At 37.8% G+C, this 18,961-nt stretch overlaps 1 long non-coding RNA gene across 1 annotated transcript in view; it reads right to left on the bottom strand.

The window, feature by feature from the left end:
• The window catches only part of LOC120621653 (uncharacterized), a 222,121-nt gene that overhangs the window by 173,498 nt on the left and 29,662 nt on the right, over positions 1-18,961 (bottom strand). Inside the window, exon 3 of the long non-coding RNA XR_005658229.1 lies at positions 18,531-18,729. This is a non-coding gene — a long non-coding RNA (uncharacterized LOC120621653). The remainder of the gene's footprint in view (positions 1-18,530; positions 18,730-18,961) is intronic.

Below are 18,961 nucleotides of genomic sequence, written 5' to 3'. Positions count from 1 at the left end.
TTTACAAGAGTAAAGATATAGACGCTACCTGGGTGTCCATCGATGGATGAATGGATAAAGAAGAAGTAGTACGCATATACAATGGAATAATACTCAGCCATAAAAAAGAATGAATTCTTGCCATCTGCAACAACATGGATAGACCTAAAGAGCATTGTGCGGAGTGGAGTAAGTCAGAGAAAGACAAATGCCATATGTTTCACCTATGTGGGAATCGAAAGAACAAAATTAACAAACAAGCAAAACAGAAACTCATAGATACAGAAAACATTTTGATGGTTGCCGAATGGGAGTGGGCTTGGGGATTGGGTATAAAAAGGGAAGGGATTAAGAAGTACAATTGGTAGTTACAAAATAATTATAGGGATGTAAAGTATAACATAAGGAATACAATAAATAATATTGCAATAACTATATACAGTGTCAGATGAGTACTAGACTTATCAGGGTAATCATTTTGTAAGGTATATAAATGTCTAATCACTATGTTGTATACCTGAAACTAATATAATATTGTAATTTAAAATTTTAATTTAAATTTTTTTTTAATTTTTAAGTTCCTTTAGGAAAAAAATTAAAAATAAAAATAAATAAAAATAAAACCTTCCACAAGAAAATTCTAGGCCCAGAGAACTTCATTGGTGAATTCTTCCAAATATTTAAAAAAGAAATTATGTTAACATTACACAATGTCTTCTACAGACTAGAAAAAGAGGGAACACTTCCCAAGTCCTTTCACATAGCCACCATGATCATGATAACAAAATCTGACAAGGATATTAAACGAAAACACATATGTCAATCTCTTTTATAAATATAGATGCAAAAATTCTAAGCAAATGGAACTTAGCAATATATGAAAAGGGTAGTTCATCACAATCAAATTGAGTTTATTCCAAAAACCTATGGTTGATTTAGTGTTTTAACATTAATTCAATTTAAATGTGGCTTTTACCGCATTCATAGAATAAAGGAAAAAACTCATGTCTTCATCTCAGTAAATAGAGACAGAAATATCTGATAAAATTCAACATGCATTCATAAAAAAATGAGTTCAGCAAAATTAGGAATAGAAAGGAGCTTGCTTAATTTAATGAAGGGTATATTTTTAAAACCTACAATATCACACTTAATGATGAAATATTGAAAGCTTTATCCCTAAGATCTGGAATGTAACAAGAATATCAGTCATCACCACTTTGATTCAATCTTGATCTATCCAATGAAACAAAACAAGAAAAAAAATGATATAAGAAATTAAAAGGAAGGAAATAAAACTGTCAATATTCACAGATGACATAACAGAGAAATCTAAAGGAATATATATGATCTATTCAAATTAATAAGTAAGTCACTGATATAGGTTCAAAAACAAATTGTATTTTTATATAACAGCCAAAAATAAAAAAATAATTTGAAAATAATTTTAATGTGATATTTTTAAATAATGTTTATTAAAAAAAATGAATACCAAGAAATAAATCTAATGAAAGACATTCAGAACTCAATACAGAAAACAATAAAACATTACTGTGAGAAAATAAAGAAAACTTAGATGTACTTAAGAAAACCTAAGTATTGCAAGACTCAACATTGCAAAGATTCCAGTTTTCCTCTATATTGACCTGTAGATACCATGCAATCCCAATCAAGAGTCTTTACTGATTTTTTTTTTTTAATGGAAATGACAAGGTGATTCTAAAATTGACATGAACATTCAAGGGGCTTGCAGTAGCCACAGCAATCTTGAAAACCTACAACACTGGCAACATGGTAGGGAAAAAGATGATCTTCATACTAAATGGTTTTTGAGTAAATGATATATCCATATTTTTTTAAATGAACCTTAATCTCTATCACGTACCATACACATACATATGCACACATATGTGTACACACACACACACACACACACACACACACACACGAATTCCAGATAGATTAGATCCAAATGTGGAAGATAAAACAATAAAGTGCCTAAATGACAGCATAAGAAAATATCTTCACAACCCTTTTTAAACAGAACACAAAAAGCACCATAGAGGAAAAAAATCATTAATGAAGACTACATTATTCTCTTTATCAAAAGACAACTTTAGAAGAGTGAAAGGTAAGATATTTGTAACATATAGTTGATAAAGGACTTATATTTCAAATATATAATGAACTGTAAATCAATAAGGAAAACCAACAACCAATTTTAAAGAATAGGCAAGTGACTTATAAAAGAGGACATCCAAATAACAGATAAACTTATGAAACACTATTCGACATCATAGGTAATTAGGAAAATCCACTTTAAAATCACAATGGAATGTCATTATATACCACCAGATCAGCTGTTTTTTGTTTGTCTGTTTCAAAACAGACTATACCAAGTGTTGATGGTGATATAGAATAATGAAAATGCTCCATCATTGCTGGGATAGCTGCAAATTTGTGCAGCCACTTTGAAAAACAGTTTATCACTGTCCACTAAATCTGAAGACAGGCATATCCTTTGACCCAGCATTTCCACTGCAAGTTATATAGCTAACAGAAATATGTGCCAGACTCTTAGAAGAAATATTCATGACACATTATTTGAAATAGTCAGAAACTGAAAACAGTAGCAATGTCCCTCAAGAGCAAAAAGGATAAATAAATTATGGTATATTCAGAATGAAAATGAATTAAGTACAGCTATCCATAACAATGTGTATAAATCTTAAAATATAATGTTGAAAGAAAGAATTCAGACACCAAGGGTACTTGCTGTGTGAATCCATTTATATAAATCTTACATAAAGACAGAATAAGTTACCTTTTTGGAAAGGGTAATGACTGGGAGAGAGCAAGAGAGAAGTGTAAGGGGTGGTAGTAATGTATTTATTTTACCTGAGTGATGGTAATATGAGTATGTGTATTTGGTAAAAATTCATCAAGCTAATATATGTATATATAAAATATACATACTTATATATGTGTGTGTCATACTTCATAAACAGTGTTTACTTTGGAAAATGCTGTGGGAAAGCAGATTAAATGTTTATTAAAGAATTTCTAGAGCTAACATTTCGTCGATTGGTTAGTTTCTGCCACAATGGGCCTTCTTCGGGAGCAGGCAGAATCAGCAAGGTGACCCACTGACCTACTTTCCATCAGGGAACATATTGATGGAAACTCCCGGGTATGTCCTACCTGAGCAAAATCAATGGCCTCCTTTGCAAACAGCAGAGCAGGAATTTGTTGTCTTTCCAGCACTGGAAATGAAGTCCCACTGATTCATCTCCCTTTTCTCATCCGTCACCCCCACCACCCACACACCGATAATCGTGGCCGTTTATTTTATAGCTAAGACAAAGATGAAGTTGCTATATGTCCCTGAAAAAGACGAAGGTGACTTTTCCCTGTGGTGCTTGGAAATCAGCTTTTCTGACTGCCTATCCTACTCTGCAATACTTTGGGGGAGCAGTTTGGACTGAAGAAACAGCCATGGAAGTCATGGACATGGGGGTGGTAGCTGAAGGCATAGTTCTAAAGGCGTTCACAGTGAGAGTGAGTAGGAGGTGGGGAGGAGATGGCTGAGGCTAGACGCCTGGATAGATAGAAGCCAACATTTAAAGACTGCATAGACCTAGAGGTGCCTGAAAAAAAATTTAAAAGACTGCAAAGGGGCCAATAGACAGGTGAAAGGACACCATAAAATTATGAGATGGCTGTTCTAATAGGTCTACATGTTCTTTCCAAAAAGATTCTGATTCTCTATGAGTACAAAGGAACAAGGAAGAATGGGAGAGAGAAGTGGGCCCTGGCTCCACATCTTGGCCTTCCAGCAACATGCTGAGAGGAGAGGTAAGCACGCTGTCTTTGATTCATTTCAGAAACAAAACGACATGTCCCTTCCTCCACAGCACAAATGCAAACTGTCCCTGAGCAGGTCCTTCCCATGGGTCTCCCTTTAGAAGCCCTAAGATACACAGTGCTCCATCGAATATGAGCAGCTCTCAGTGGACCCCTGGGAGTGATGCAGAAGAGTTAGAGGTGAGGAGCTAGTGACCCATTAGAACTAAATTAATACAAAACTACAAATATTCACTTGTCAAATAAATATGAAGTTTGATATAAACAATGGGCTCACAAACCCAGCAAGGTCCTCCCCAAGGAAGGTGAAGCGGGTGGCTCTTCTCTGCCTGGGCATTCAGGATACCTCTATTTCTATCTTGGACCTTTCTCTTCCTCCTGGTTTAACCTCAGAAAAGTCATAACCCTATGACAAAGGGTAAAAGAAATGAAATGAAATGAAGACATTTCCAGCATTTCAACCTCTGTATTTCTATTGTCAAATTTCTAAACTTACTCTATTGAACATACCTTTAAGCAAATGACTTGCCTTCCAAAAAGACACACAAGACTCTCCTATTAGAAGCATCTCTTTTGAACACCCCCTTTCCTCTTGACATTAGCATATTATGATCTCCAGCATTAACTGTCAGCTCTCATTCTCTCCATGGTCCAGCCTCTCCTTACCTGCTCACCAGTTTTCACTTCTCCCAAGCAAAGACCTCTGCTTGAGGTGACCTCTCTCTTTCCATGCCCATCTCCCCTACCCCCACCCACCTTTACTTCATCTTCTCCTCATGCCTCATCCCTTCCCTTTCCATTCAAATACTTCCACCTAAGTGAAGCTGTCACTGGCCTTCCTGACATTGATCTCCTTCTGGGACCTTGCAGCACTGCATCTGCAATACATAATTTGCACTCAAAGGGCATGTGTGGAGTGTTTTAAAATATGGCCAATTTGGTCCCAGGGTTATCTCCAGGAAAACCAGCAAGCTGTCTCCTACAAAGCCTCACAGGGTGACATTCTTTAGGTTAATATTTCCTGGACTTGCAGGCTCAGATACCACATGTGCCATCACACCATGAGTAGGTGGTTTCCCAGGAAGAACTTACATGGACAGGCTCCTAAAACCCACTCCCTTGGAGTCAGTACAGGAGAATTGGTTGTGAACTTAGACATTGAGGCTGGACGACTTGGATTCATACTCCAACTCTACTATCTGCTGGCTGTGCAACCTTGGGCCAAGTACTAAATCTCTCTGGGCTGTATTTGTTTGTTTGTAAAATGGACATTTTAATAATACCATCCTTAAAAATTATTATGATGATTAAATGAGTTAATACATGCAAAGTGCTCGAAACATAGTAAGCACTCAATAAAGGTCAGCATATAAATGTCCCGAGGAGGTTATATTTATAAAATCTGGCTAGCCTAGTTTCTTCTTGGTAAACATGGACCAAAATCAAGTAGACTTTGGGTTCAAATAAAGAGAAGCAGTAGAGCATGATGGTTAAGAACTTGGGCTTTTCATCCTGGCTCCAGCACTTATTAACCGTGTAACCTTGGGCAACTTCTTTAACTTTCCCCAAGCCTTAATTCTTGATCTATACAACAGGGATGATGATAACATCATCATAGGGTTGTTGTTAAGATTAATTGAAAATGTCAACATGGACTTCACACTGCCTAGTGCACAGAAACCACGCAATATATACTAGTTCTTATCGTTAATATTTAACCCCAGCCGTATGTTCATTTCACTGTACTCAGCTGCCTCTTGAAACTAATCAGCCCCTTTTTCTCTCTTTTCCCTGTTTTATTTTTTTTAAGACCCAGATAGCATCTTCTGACATTCTGATCTTCATGCAAACACATAAAGAACTTTCATGGGGCCTAGATTACAATGGAGAAGACATGCTGGTCTACAGTTCAGAGGCACATGCCAAGGGAGAAGACCCACGTTTGAGTGTGACCCTGCCATATTATCTGTAAGGGCTGAGCTGGATATCTAACATCGCTCTGCCTCATTTCCCCATCTTCAGGAATCAACAGATAATCAATATGGAGATGATTTGGAAAGTTTAAAGTACTGTTTAATGTGAACCAGTAGCAGCAATAATAATAAAAAATTTTGTGTCCTAATTTGAGAAGGAGCACAGTGAAGAGAAACATTCCTTGAAGGAATGGACTCCGTAGAAATGGCAAACAGAATGGAATCCTCGCGTGGCAGGGATATTGAGGCACCTTACTTCCGGCAGCACAGAATTCAGTTGAGCAATGAAGCACAAAATGAAACCAGAATTGGCTCCTCCAGATATTACCTCTTATCCTTCATTACAACTGTCAGCTCCCCAACTAAGGAGCAAAGACTGAAACTCAAGTCTGGCAATTTTTATTTCTCATTTATCTGTAATGGGGTCCATTAGAGAGTCGGGGCTAGGTTTTCTCCCAGACCTGGAAAAACATTACATTTGCCAGTCATCTACAAGAGATGAACAACGAACATCAAGGAAGAAAACTGACTCTCAAAATAGATTCTTTCCCTAGAGTGCTAATAGAATACTCTCCACAGAGTCTCCAAAATTCTGAATATCTGTAATATCCTGTGGAGCCCTTACTTAGCAGAGATACCTCAGAAGGCCTCACAGCTCTGACAGCTATTCATATTAGATGATAGAGCTCCACTCAGCCTAAGAATATTCAGGTTGGCTGAAAACCAACATCCTACTACTGATCTGGTACAATTACTGTGAAAATGCAAAATGCTCCACGAAGGCTGTATGTTAAAGTTCACAGCCATTTGCAGCTTAATGTTAATGAGTATCGGATCTTCTTGTGGGCATGAGTTACCTTTTCAAGGAGGTAAAATACACACTGAATCAAAAACCAGTGAACACCAGCCATTTTACAATTATAACTAGCTCAGGTCGCAAGCAGTGGCTACTGATTCCATTGATCGGAAAGGAGCACTTGAGATTATGAGACCAGCTCACCGATGAGAATCCGCTGCTTTGTCTCTTAGAGGAATGACATAGCAGTTTTGAATGTGACCATCTGGACAGGAAGAAAAAGAATACATCAATTTATTTGAAAATCATACTTGGACAGAAAAATATCTTAAGAAATTTTGATGTTTCATCAAAATAAAAGAAATTAGAATCCTTCTGAATACTGAGTAAGAAAAAGAAAATTAGGAAAACCTAGAAACATCAGTTTATTTCCTTAATTGAGGCAGATAAATTGCTTTCTACAACTCAAAAGTTGCAAGTGACAATGAAATATATTTTGAGGGACACAATATATTCTTTGAGAGGGGAAAACAAAACAAAAAGCCATTTAAAGAGCTGGGGTTTATCAAAGGCGAGGGCGACTGGAAAGGATCCCCAGATGCAGTACACACGGAGTTCCTCCAGAACAAGGTTCGACTTAGGGGTAGCAGCATCTGGCTGCCCCACACTCCTGCCTAGGCCTGGCAGCAGTTGCGGCATTAGAAAATGCCCTGGAAGGACTCCAAAGACAAAGCCTGAAGTTGTACCCACATGACAGGGGGTACTCTAGAAAACACAAATATGACACAAAGCTCCAAGAAGTCTTAAGAGAAACAATAGCTACTTAAGTCTATCACTACCTCCCTAAGGGGTATCAGCGGCTAACAAGGCATCTGAAATTATGCATGGAGAAGACAAACAAGGTGTTTTTCTCAAGGCACTCCCATTCCAAGCAGTAAGTAAAATAAGTCCCCCTTCCTCATTATTGCAGATTGAGCCTTCAGAACCCATATTAGGGCTCTGCAATATGGGCAAAGGGCAAGTTGAATTCCACCTCAGGACAACTAGCAAAACAGTTATACACTGGTGGCCATTAAAATAAAGCTTCTTAGCTTGTAGAATGGAATTTTATGGACATTTTGTTTTCGAGGTCATAATTTGTGTCTCTGAATTATATTCTATGTTTGGCACCTGCTATCTTGGGTAGAAGTTCCCAAACCTGACCAATAACCAGAATCACAGTAGGAAGGGGGTATGGAGAGAGGGGGGTGCTTTAATAAAGGGTCAAGAACTACTGAATCACCATCCGCAGGGTGGGACTTAAATACCACTATACTCATAACAATTCCATTCTTCATAGCCCCAAACTGAAAACAACCCATTATCTTATTTTCAACAAGATAATGGATAAATTGCCAAAAAGAAAATAACACACAGCAATAAAAAAGAACAAACCATTGATACAACATAGATGAATTAAAAAGCATCATACTGAGCAAAAAAAGTCAGACTCGAAACAGTACAAAGTGAGTCCATTCTTATAAAGTTCAAGTAAAGGCAAAACTAACCTATGGTGATAGAAATCAGAATAGTGATAATTTTTGTCTGTAAAGGGGTTTCAACTATAAAAGGATATATGAAAGTATTCTCTGGAGTGATGAATATATAAGTGTCTATGTATGCAAAAAAATAATAACTATATACATCACATTAGTGCATTTTCCTGTATATAAATTATGTTTTAAAATTTCTTTTTAAACATTTTAATAAGATAGGAACTATTTGTTCTTTAAAGATTTGTTAAATCTTTTCCTCTACATAAATATTTTGCTTTTAAAAAAAAATATTTAAGACACACACACAAACCTATTCTCATGTTATCATACTGAATACTGTGTTAGTCTTAAATAACTTACACCTTGATAAAATAAGCTACATATTTTGAAACCTGTTGAAGTCACTAAATTGTATTATTTGCCTTGCTTTCATAGTGTTAGAATTCTTAACAGGTATTTCATTATTTCTTATGAGGACTTGTAATAAAAACAAGCATCAGTGTAACCAAATGCAAACCAGTTCCACTCAGGAAAATCATAAACTCCCTTTTAACTTTATTGTGAATTATTGCATAGATGTCATGTTTTCAATTATTTTTAAGTTTTAGGAATTACTTATTCAAATGTTTTAATAATTTGGTTCTCTAAGGGTAATTTCGCTAATTGTAATTCCTTTAGTTTCCTAGAATTACTGCTAAAGTTATTATTGCTTAAAAATATTGAATGACCTGAAATTACAAGTTGGTTGTGCAACAAATTACCACAATGGTTTCATTTTATAAATATTAGCACAGTGCTGGTGTTTCTGCTGGTGTTCAACCTGCCTCTGCCTATCCACTGACTGCTTCTCTGTGTATTCCAGTTAGTGTCACCTCCTGTGTCTTCACTTGTCCCCTTCCCTCCTTACTTTTCTACCCCAACAAGGAGAACTCAGCTCAGCTCCCAAGAGCCACCCACATGTTTCTCAATGAACTGCCATCTGGATCGAATTTTCCTTCCCCTTCCTCTTTCTCTGCCACTCAATCCCATCAATGCTGTTTGATTACAACTTTTAGAGCTTTAACAAAATAATAGTGGGAGCAAAATATTTATTGTAAACTACAATATTTTGCTCCCACATACTGCTACCTGAGAAAGTCAACTGAAAATATGCATTTTCCATTTCTGAGTGGTCTATTCTGCATATGCTGTAATTTAGTTTATGTCTGGCTTTCAACTCACACATGCAATTCCAAATGAAACTCCTGAACAGACAAATGAATGGTTTTATGTACTAAACTGGAAATAAAATAGCCTAGCAAATCTTCCAAAGCCCAATAGAGTCCCCAAATATATATAATTTGATCTCAGAGATGAGTATAGCCAAGTATTAAATAAGAAATTTAATTTTTTAAAAGTGTTAAAGAGAAAGCACTCTTAATTATGATGGTTCATGTCCACAGAACATGTAAGTATCTCCAGGTCTCCTCTTAAGTTCCTGAGACTCCTAGACTCACAAATCTGGAACTTAAACACAGCCGGAGCTTGTTTGTGCCTCTAGTTCATTATTCCTGGATTTCCTTAATTCTCATGACTCTAAGAGAATGACTGACTGATCACATCTGCTCAAGGTGGGACTATGTGCCCTGTGTATGTAGTTCCTATCAGTCAAAGCACCAGAAGTAGAGTTTTCAGACACAACTTTCAAAAGCAAAATGTATAGTACAGTAGAGATACATGTAACTTGCGCAATTTTAGATATAAAAGTATTGTAGACAAAGAATAAAGAAAAAAATGTGTGTCCAACTGTCAGCCTATCAACTCTCAATGAATTAAAAGATTCTACTCACCTAAACCCCACTTTGGTCTAATGGCTGGTTACTTGAACTGATGTTTCCTGTTCTTATCAAAATAGCATCTGTCAATCCCGGCAAAAAGATGAATTGTGCCTGTGTGTCCTCCTGCATTACTAAAACTAATTATTAGGATCTTAAAAACCTTTTGATGGATTAAGAGTTCCTGGTGAGCACGTTAAACAAACCATTAGGTTGAGAACAAAATTTTTCCACACTGCAATGATCTGCTAATGAGCTGACTGCTGCTACATTAATCAGGGACCAGAAAATCTGAACGATTTTTTATTCATTTTTTCCCTCTTTTCAAATTGAGATAGTTTACATATAATTAAATGTGTGGGCTTTAGGTGTATATTTGATGAGTTTTGACAAACGTACATATCCATGTTATCATAATGCTAGTCAAGATATAAAGCATCGCCACAGAAAGTTCCCTCATGCCCCTTCCAGCCAATTCCCCCACCACTGCCCAGAGGCAACCACTGTTCTAACTTCTGTTATCACAGATGAGCCCGTTCTAGTGCTTCGTGAAAATGGAATCATACAGTATGTACCATTTTACATCTGGTTCCTTTTATGCAACATAATGTTTTCAAGGCTCATCCATGTAGTGTGTACTTGTATTTTATTATTTTATTATGTGACCATACTACAGTTTTTTTCCCTACCCTCCTGCTAATGAACATTTGGGTTATTTCTAGTTTGAGCTTATAATGAATATTCAGAGCACAGACTATTCTTCTACAAATCTTCTGGGGAACATATGTTTCATTTCTCATAGGTAAATGCCTAGGAGACTTGCTGAATTGTATGGTAATCATAGAGTGTAACTTTATAAGAAGTTGCTGAGCCTTTTTTTTTTACATGAACACCTCCACTTCCTCCACTTTCTTCCACTGATACCCACAATCCAGCCCCCAAACACGGGCCCATTCTAAAGAAGATAATGTGTAATTTAAGATTTTATTTTTGTTGTTATTACTGTTTCTTTCTTTCTGCTCTGGCAGGTAACTTTGTCATTGGCAGTAGCAGTTTTAAGAACTCAATTCAAATCACTGAAAGAGTGTGAATGATCATGCTTAGGGAAGGTAAGAAAAAGAATACTCAGAAGAAGAGTTAGCTGCCCAAACCAGGCCTTCAGTGGCTCTGCCATCAAGGAGATGTTATGCTCATTGCTGCAAGGGCATCAATTAGTCTCTGAGCTTATGCAGCTGGAAACATTTTTTGTGTGATACCACTTGGTTCTCACAGTGAAAGCACTGCTAAAAAGGAGAGTATTATGCAAATTAATATTATTATTAGTTGCTTATTAACTAAAGTAATCTTGGACAAGCCTTTCCCTTTGCTTCTGCTTTGTAGACGTGGGTTCCCCAAATCCTCTTGGGTGGCGTTTAATGGCTGGCACCAGCATTAGGGAGAGGAAATCAGTTGTTCACGTTAAGACAGCTCCAGTTTTGGCATAATCAGCAGCCATGCTCTTCACAGGATTAAGAGTCATCCCTTTGATAATATGAAAAACAAAGACACAAAGGGCACTGCTTGAAAATAATGATTTACCACAGAACATATTTCGCTTGAGTCTAACTTTTTTTTTTTTTCCTAAGGAAAATGTGTGTGGGCTTATCTCTTGAAAATGCCAGCATGGCTGTGAACACTGGGGAAATTAAAAGACTGAATAGAATAAATTTCTTAGGAAAAATCAGTATGAGTATGCAGAGAGTTGCCTGGTTTATTTATTAAGTTGTGTGCTAGGACAGGATAACCTGCCTTGGACTTATCTATTACTTTGTGGCAATGGTTTTTAAATATAGAGGGTTTTTTTTTTTTTATTTCACAAAGCCAAGTTCAAATGGAATCTAAAATTCAGTAATATTGGCAGCTTTGGCCAGAAAATCAGAGATATAAATACTGTCTCCACCACTATCCCTTGCTCAGAAAAAGGAAAGGCTTTGAAGAACATTCTGTAGCCTTCTGACATAACATTAATTATTCTTTCTTAGAAACAGAAGCCAGTAGAAAATCGATGAAGGTGTCTAAAGTAACGAATTCTCCTAATGAGGCTGCCATGGCAGTCAGTATATCCCCAGTCACCTCTGTGGCCAAAACCACTGTGGCCAAAAAGAACGAAGATAGAGACGGCTTTGTCACGTGAGGAAGAGATTCATAATCTGGAATCACATGTTACGAAAAGAGAGCAACAGACAGAATTGTGAATATCAGTGCAGCTGCCAGCCCAGTTCAAAGGCGAGAGTAGTCTTGTTTATTTGGTGGGGTAGTTATGGCTGGGTGCCTTGAAGTTGCCTGCTGCGAGTTAACGGCAGCATTCTGAATGAATAATCCTTTTTGTTTTTGAACTGAAAAGTGGTCTATAGCTTTTAGTTCATCTTTAGACTATTTCTCAGAGGCTGAGTCAATCCTTTTATTCTTATTTTATTTGAGAAGGGGAAAACGACCAGGTATAGAAAAGCTATACAAATAATAAAGAAAAGTATTGGTCCTCAAGAATGCCTGGTTAAATTTAGTACTTTTAACCAAAATTATGAGTCCCCGCAACGAGTCTGTGAAATGCCCTATGATCATTCTTCAAAATGATATTAAATGTCATGTTGAAAACCAAAAAAGAAAAGTGGAACATTAAAAATAGGATGGATTTTGTTCTAATCTTGCCCCCACAGTTACTCTTGTATATACAACATAATATTACTATTTCCCCCCATGTAGCACTTGAAATGTGATTGTCCTTGAAAGCAAACCTTTTGTCTTTTGCCAATAACCCAGTTGGAGTAGATGTTTAATTAGAATATTGTCCTGAATGCCTAGGCCACTTGCTATTGGAAAGCACTTTCTAACTAAAGAAAAGTTTGTACTTTCCATTAAATAGAATGAATGGCCTATTATTTCAAAGCAGCATTTTTCTTCCACTGAAATGAGTCGTATTTTTCTTTTAAAAATCATAGTTCCAACCTAGCAAATTCTTACAGTAGTGTCATGATTGACAGACACAAGGAAACACAAGTATAATACAACTCATCCTATAACCAAATGCAGTGTGAGGAGGGTGGATCTTAAAGCTCAGACAAAGGGGTTTGGCTCCTGTGATGACTATTTCAGTATAAGGCAGTTTTACCTAAAAGGCATAAGAGTGGCTCTTTAATGAGACTTGATGCCCTGAGCAGTGTCCTCACTCATCTTGGGTCCTGGTTTCTGTCAGTTCTCATTCATGGATTAGAAGTCTTGACTCTTCTGGAATGATCTTGTGTTTCTTGAAAGGAGTCCAGCTGGCCAGACTCCTGAATCCATATCTGATTCTTGGTTTCTATTATAGATAGGAAACAGAAGAATTGCTCCCCTTTGGCAGGTTCATTTGGTGAAAGATATCTGACAACTTGCTGCTCTTCCTTTTTTGAAATTCCAAAAAAAGCACACTGGCCTTGAACGCACGAGTCCAATATTAGAAACAAAATGCCAAAGCTAAGAGTAGTTCAGAAATATCTGTTTTTAACTTGCTTTTAATTAAGTTCCATTCAAATTTAGAGAACCACATCAGTGTAGCTACAGTGGTCCAGGACTCTGACAATCTGATCTGACAAGACTCCATCCTATTTGGGGTAAACAATTTGTGCTGGGTTACCTGGGACTTTCTTAGATTTAACACTAACTAAAAGTCCCATGTCCCCAAAACTCCTGGGAAAACTGGTATGGTTTGTCACACTATTTTAACAGGCAACAGTCCAATCTCTTTCTGGAAGCTTTTTTAAAGATCTAACAAATCTTATTAAGAAGAATTTCCTTTTAGTATCTTTCCTAGGAGTTCATGCCGTACTTCTGACAGAGAAGAAAAGATATGTTCGTTTCCTAGCTCTGCCGTAACAAACTACCACACAGGAGTTTGGCTTAAAACAATAAAAATTTATTCTCTTGCCGTTCTAAAAAAAAAAAAGAGGCCAGAAATTCAAAATCAAGGTGTCAGCAAGGTCATGCTCCCTGCAAAGCTCTAAGGAATAATCCTTTCTTGTCTCTTCTAGCTTCTGGTGGTGACCGGCAATCCTCAGTGTTCCTTGGTTTGTGGCAGCATAACTTCCATCTCTCCCTTTGTTTTCACATGGCCCTTTTCCCTGTGTGCTTATGTCTCTCTGTGTCTCTTCTCTTCTCTTCTGATAAGGGTTTCAGTCATACTGAATTTAGGGTTCACCCTAATCCAATATAACGTTATTTTAACTAATCACATCTGCAAAGACCCCATTTCCAAGTAAGATCACACTCATGAACACCAGGGATTAGGACTTCAATATATCTTTTTGGAGAACACAATTCAACGCATAACAGCGGGTCACCCAATCTTCATGATTCCAGTGGTTCTCAATTCTGAACACCTATCAGAACCACTTGGGGGAATTTTTTTTTTTAAGGCCCACAATGCCCCTCCCATTCCACCCACTGAAATAAATTAAATTTGAATATCTGGGCAAAGGGTGGGCATCAGCATATTTTAAAGCTCCCCAGGTGATTGTCATATGCAGCCAGCATTCCTTCACAGCCTTGAGGAATGCTCTATATAGCTCAAGACAAGAACTACAAAAATGGCTTTAAGTATGGTCTGCTTTCTCTAAAATGTGTCCCCTCCAAGTCAAGACTAGTTTTAAGAGGTAACTCAAACTCTTACGGGTGCCCTCAGTAAATTTTGAACATACAGTAAAAATGTATATTTTAATAACACTGAGAAAACTTCCAATAATATATTTCACCCAAGAAAAAAAGTATCTGGCAATTCAATCTCTAAAGTCAACATTTTTAATGTAAATTTAATCTAGATATATATTTACCGTTTTTACTGACCTAAAAGTTGTCTTAAACAAAAGATTTTGATATCGTTCATTTCAGAAATGTAATAAATACTTATAATAATAAACATTTCTAACCAGAGAAAACTGTGACCTTCCAAGATGAATGTCGACCAAGAACACAAAATTTTTCACAATAAATGATTTTGGGGGAGGGGAGGAGTCTTGGTTTTAGATAGGTTATATTTTTTCGCCTGTATTTTTCATTGCTAGTGTCTTTCTCCCTGCTTAGACTTGAGTTAGGAAGACATTTCTTGCTATTTGCTATCTGATACACTCTCATTACCAGTTTTTTTTCTTTATTATTTTTATTTTCAAGACATAGCATTTTCTGAAGATGACGCATGCTGAGACGTCCGGCAGGGAGCCTACTGAGATCCTATTGAACACTAAATGAGTCAAGGGGACCAAATAAAAGTGAAGGGGGTGTTCATTTAAGCCAGTCAAAGAAACTCTCGTACACTCATCTTACTTCCCTTCTCTGGGCTCTGAACACCCACATGCCTGCAGTGCATCCATCACGGCACTTTCCTTTCCTGCCAGATCTATAAGGGGAAAGATTCACGTCTCTCTCCCAAGGTATCAACCTTCGTTGTTATTGATGCCTACAAGCCTGCAATTACTTGATGAAGCTAATGGGTAAAAGCACTTAAAGGACTCTGCTTTGTGGTTCTGTTGTTGTAAACCATGTAACACAAACCAGACCCAGCACAGCCTGACAAGCTTGCAGCCTATTATTATTTGGGGCATATTTAAATTATGGGTTTGATTAAATTCATAATTTAGCCATTGCACTTAGCACGCTTTTCTTTTCTTTTAAAACTAACCCCAAAAGAGACATTTATAAAATTCCTATCTCCGAGCTGTCAGATGAGAAAAATGTCAAGTGGCCTGGGTGGTCAGAGGGAGGGGTTGGAAGTGTACTTAGAACTGTAAACTTAAATACAAATAGAATATCACAGCTAACTGCCTTTTATTGCCCTGTCAATGGATATAGCATATGTATTCATCCTTGTCTTAACTCCTCTATTAATCCTGCCAGTTTGGGGAAAAGAGTAATGTAAAAAACAAGTCCCCATATCATCCCTCCTCCCTTCCTTAGTCCTGCTTGATCAGATAAGCCCTTAACAAAGAATGAAGCTATTGCATTAACTTTTAACGTTTTAACTCAGAGTAAGGATGCCACTTCAGATGTCCTCCTTTGGAAATGAGTAGTATCATCCTGAGAAGTCAACAACACATAACTACTTCTAACACAGGTTAGCTACGTTTTAAACCATTCAAACTGTGTACCACCGTAAGTGATAATTAGTGTCACACTTACGAATATTTTATTGCAACAAATATGAAGATATCTTGCAAGAAAATTAAATCTAACATAGATGTGGTGTACAGTGAATTTGTTTATTCATCTAGTCAAATAGTTGTTACTGAGCACTGAACCAGAGCCAAACACTAAGCTGAGTCCTAAGAACACAAAGACACAGCATTGATAATGAGCTGGGAAGATGGGCATGCAACCAACAGTTACAAGAGACACTGGCAAATTCTCTAAGATGACTATGTACTTTGCTCAAAAAAAAAAAAAAGACCCAAAGAAATGAGACACTATATTCCTGCCTGGTTGGAAGGCGGTAAGAAGGTTGTGAAAGAGTTGAAATAGGAGATGACTTTGGTATGGATTTTTAAGAATAAATTATTTACAGAATTAACCAATCAGGAAAGGACATTCCAAGCAACAACTTGTCTCCAGGCAAAAGTAGAAAGCGTAGTGCTGAGTATCTGTGGCGTGTCTGAAGAGAAGTAGGAAACGAGGCAAGAGGCAGTACAGATAGAATCATGAAGAAGTTTATGTGTCAAGCTAAGTGGCTTGAGCTTCATCTTCTGAGCCAAAAGTTGCAATCTGGTGGCTCCCAGACATTTGAAATTGATCTGCACAGTGGCTAGTTTTTTTGTCTGTCTGTCTGTTTGTTCAAATATTCAGCTAATGTTTCAAACTCAGAAATTTCCCCCAAAAAATATCTAGCATTTTTTGAAATTTGAAAATTTGAAAACATAGAACTTTTGGCAATAATAAACCTATATTCCCACATGAGTAGTAACCGGCTTGCCACAGTTTGCCACAGTCCCCAGCATTCCTTATAGTATTTCCAGTACTAAGGACAATTATCAGCTGCCATTTATAATTGATCTTAACCTTGTTTTCCTGGTAGTACACAGGAATGTTTCTCTGTACCTATGTCTCTATCACAGATGGGGAAACATGAGATACCAAGGGGATACACGATTTCCTCTAGCCTGCTTTGTTCATTTATGTTACCTGCCTAGCTTCCAAACATTAAAACTTGGGTCTGTAACCCCTGCTCTAGACAGAGAGAATCAAGGTAATCACGAGATGACATATCTGTTGCTAATAAGCTGTAGAGCTTTGAAAGATTTGGGGTACTATTAAATGCCAATTGACTTGAGGACTCAGGATACCTAAACCCTGTCTTGGGTTCTGTTTTCTGTGATGTTCTTGAGGGAGATAAACTCCTGCAGGACAAGAAAAAAATAGAAAAAATTTCATTTCATAAAAAAAATCCATTTCATTACAGTGGGATGGACTTGTGCCCCTCCTTTCCATTGCAGAGATTTTTGTTAAACTGGGCTAAAGCATATGGTTTAGGCTTAACACAGGCAGGCCCTTCTAGGGCTCTTCCTGCTAGGCAGGGCCCAAGTGACAATGGCAGCCCTACAGAGTGCTTCGGAAGAAGAAAAAGAGTAAGATGGCCACACCCAGACAGAGACGGCAGGCTCTGACACAGCTTATCACCTGAGAAAGGACAGAGGAGGTATATTCACAGGCATGGTTCTACCTATTAATCGAGTGAGCCACTCCATGTCTGTGAATTCAAGTGCCCCTCTGCCAGAGACCTTCAGACCCCAGTTATAATGTAAACAAGGTGGCTTGGGAAGGGGAAGACAGGTGCCAAGAACATCCATGAATAGGCAAACATAATTGTCTATGCAAGAAGTGGCATCCCTTGGCATCAAGGTGGGAAAGAAATAATTCACGTTTAACGAATTATGTAAATAGAACAATGGGTACCTAAACCTGGTACTGTCTCCCCAGTACACCTCCTACACAGTGTATGGGTGACCTCAGCTCGACTCGAGTGCCTCCAGAGTACAAAACAGAAAAATTAACTGGGCAGGACAAAATGGTTCCTTAGTGAAATATCATTCCTCATTAAAACCAGACTTGGCAGAGTTCTCGGGGAAACCCACAGGGAGGTGAGACCCTAGACAGGGCACAGTTTAAGGACAAGGGGTACATATCGTTGTCAGCAAAAATGGTCTGCTGCCTCTCAGTCATGACAGGAGGAGAGGAGGCCCTCCTTCAGGAGCAGACTGCTCCCACGCACAGGCTCAGTTAACAGAGGCCAGCCAGAATTCATGTGTGCTCCAGACATGGGAGATGCTGGTCAAGCACTACAAGCAAATCAAGTTAGAATCTGGCACAATTTCTCCAAAACAATTTTTGACACAATTTCTCCTCTGTGGCCGGAGGAGAACAAATGTAACCACCCCCGTGCCATTTGGAATGACTGTTATATGATTCTAACCACCCAAACTCCCATTTCAGGAAGGAGAGTACTCAGCTACAAGTAGCAGAAAAGCCAGCTTTGGGGTGGCATAAACAGAAAGAGGTATATCTGCCTCACATTTCTGAAAGTCCAGCGTTGGGGGTCCAGGGCTGACGTGGTGGCTCCACAATGCTGCTCTTTTCCCTCCTCCACCATCAGCTTCTCAGCTTTTTCTTCATGGTTGTCACTTTGTGGTTGTTGACAAGAACTTGCAGGCTCCATCTTGGGCCTCAGCCCCATCTTGGGCCTCAGGTTCATATCCAAGGTGAAACATAGTCTACAAAGAGGAGAGAGAATGAAGCAGCTTCTCAAAAACAAACAGAAACCAAAAAAAAAAAAGGAACCTCCAGTACAAGTTCTCAGCCTCCAAGATCTCCCAAATACCCAGCAAATTCCTATCCATACATTCTGACAATACTTTGTATCCTTATAATAAATGTCTCATTTTCTTTTGTTTTGTTTATACTAGCTCAAGTTCATTTCTGTTACCTGAAAAAAAACAGTCCAAT

This window comes from Pteropus medius, unplaced genomic scaffold, assembly GCF_902729225.1.
Source record: "Pteropus medius unplaced genomic scaffold, Ma_sr-lr_union100, whole genome shotgun sequence".
Taxonomy (NCBI): Eukaryota; Metazoa; Chordata; class Mammalia; order Chiroptera; family Pteropodidae; genus Pteropus; species Pteropus medius.
Note: the sequence above shows the minus strand (reverse complement) of the source record. Positions and strands in the feature narration are given on the sequence as shown.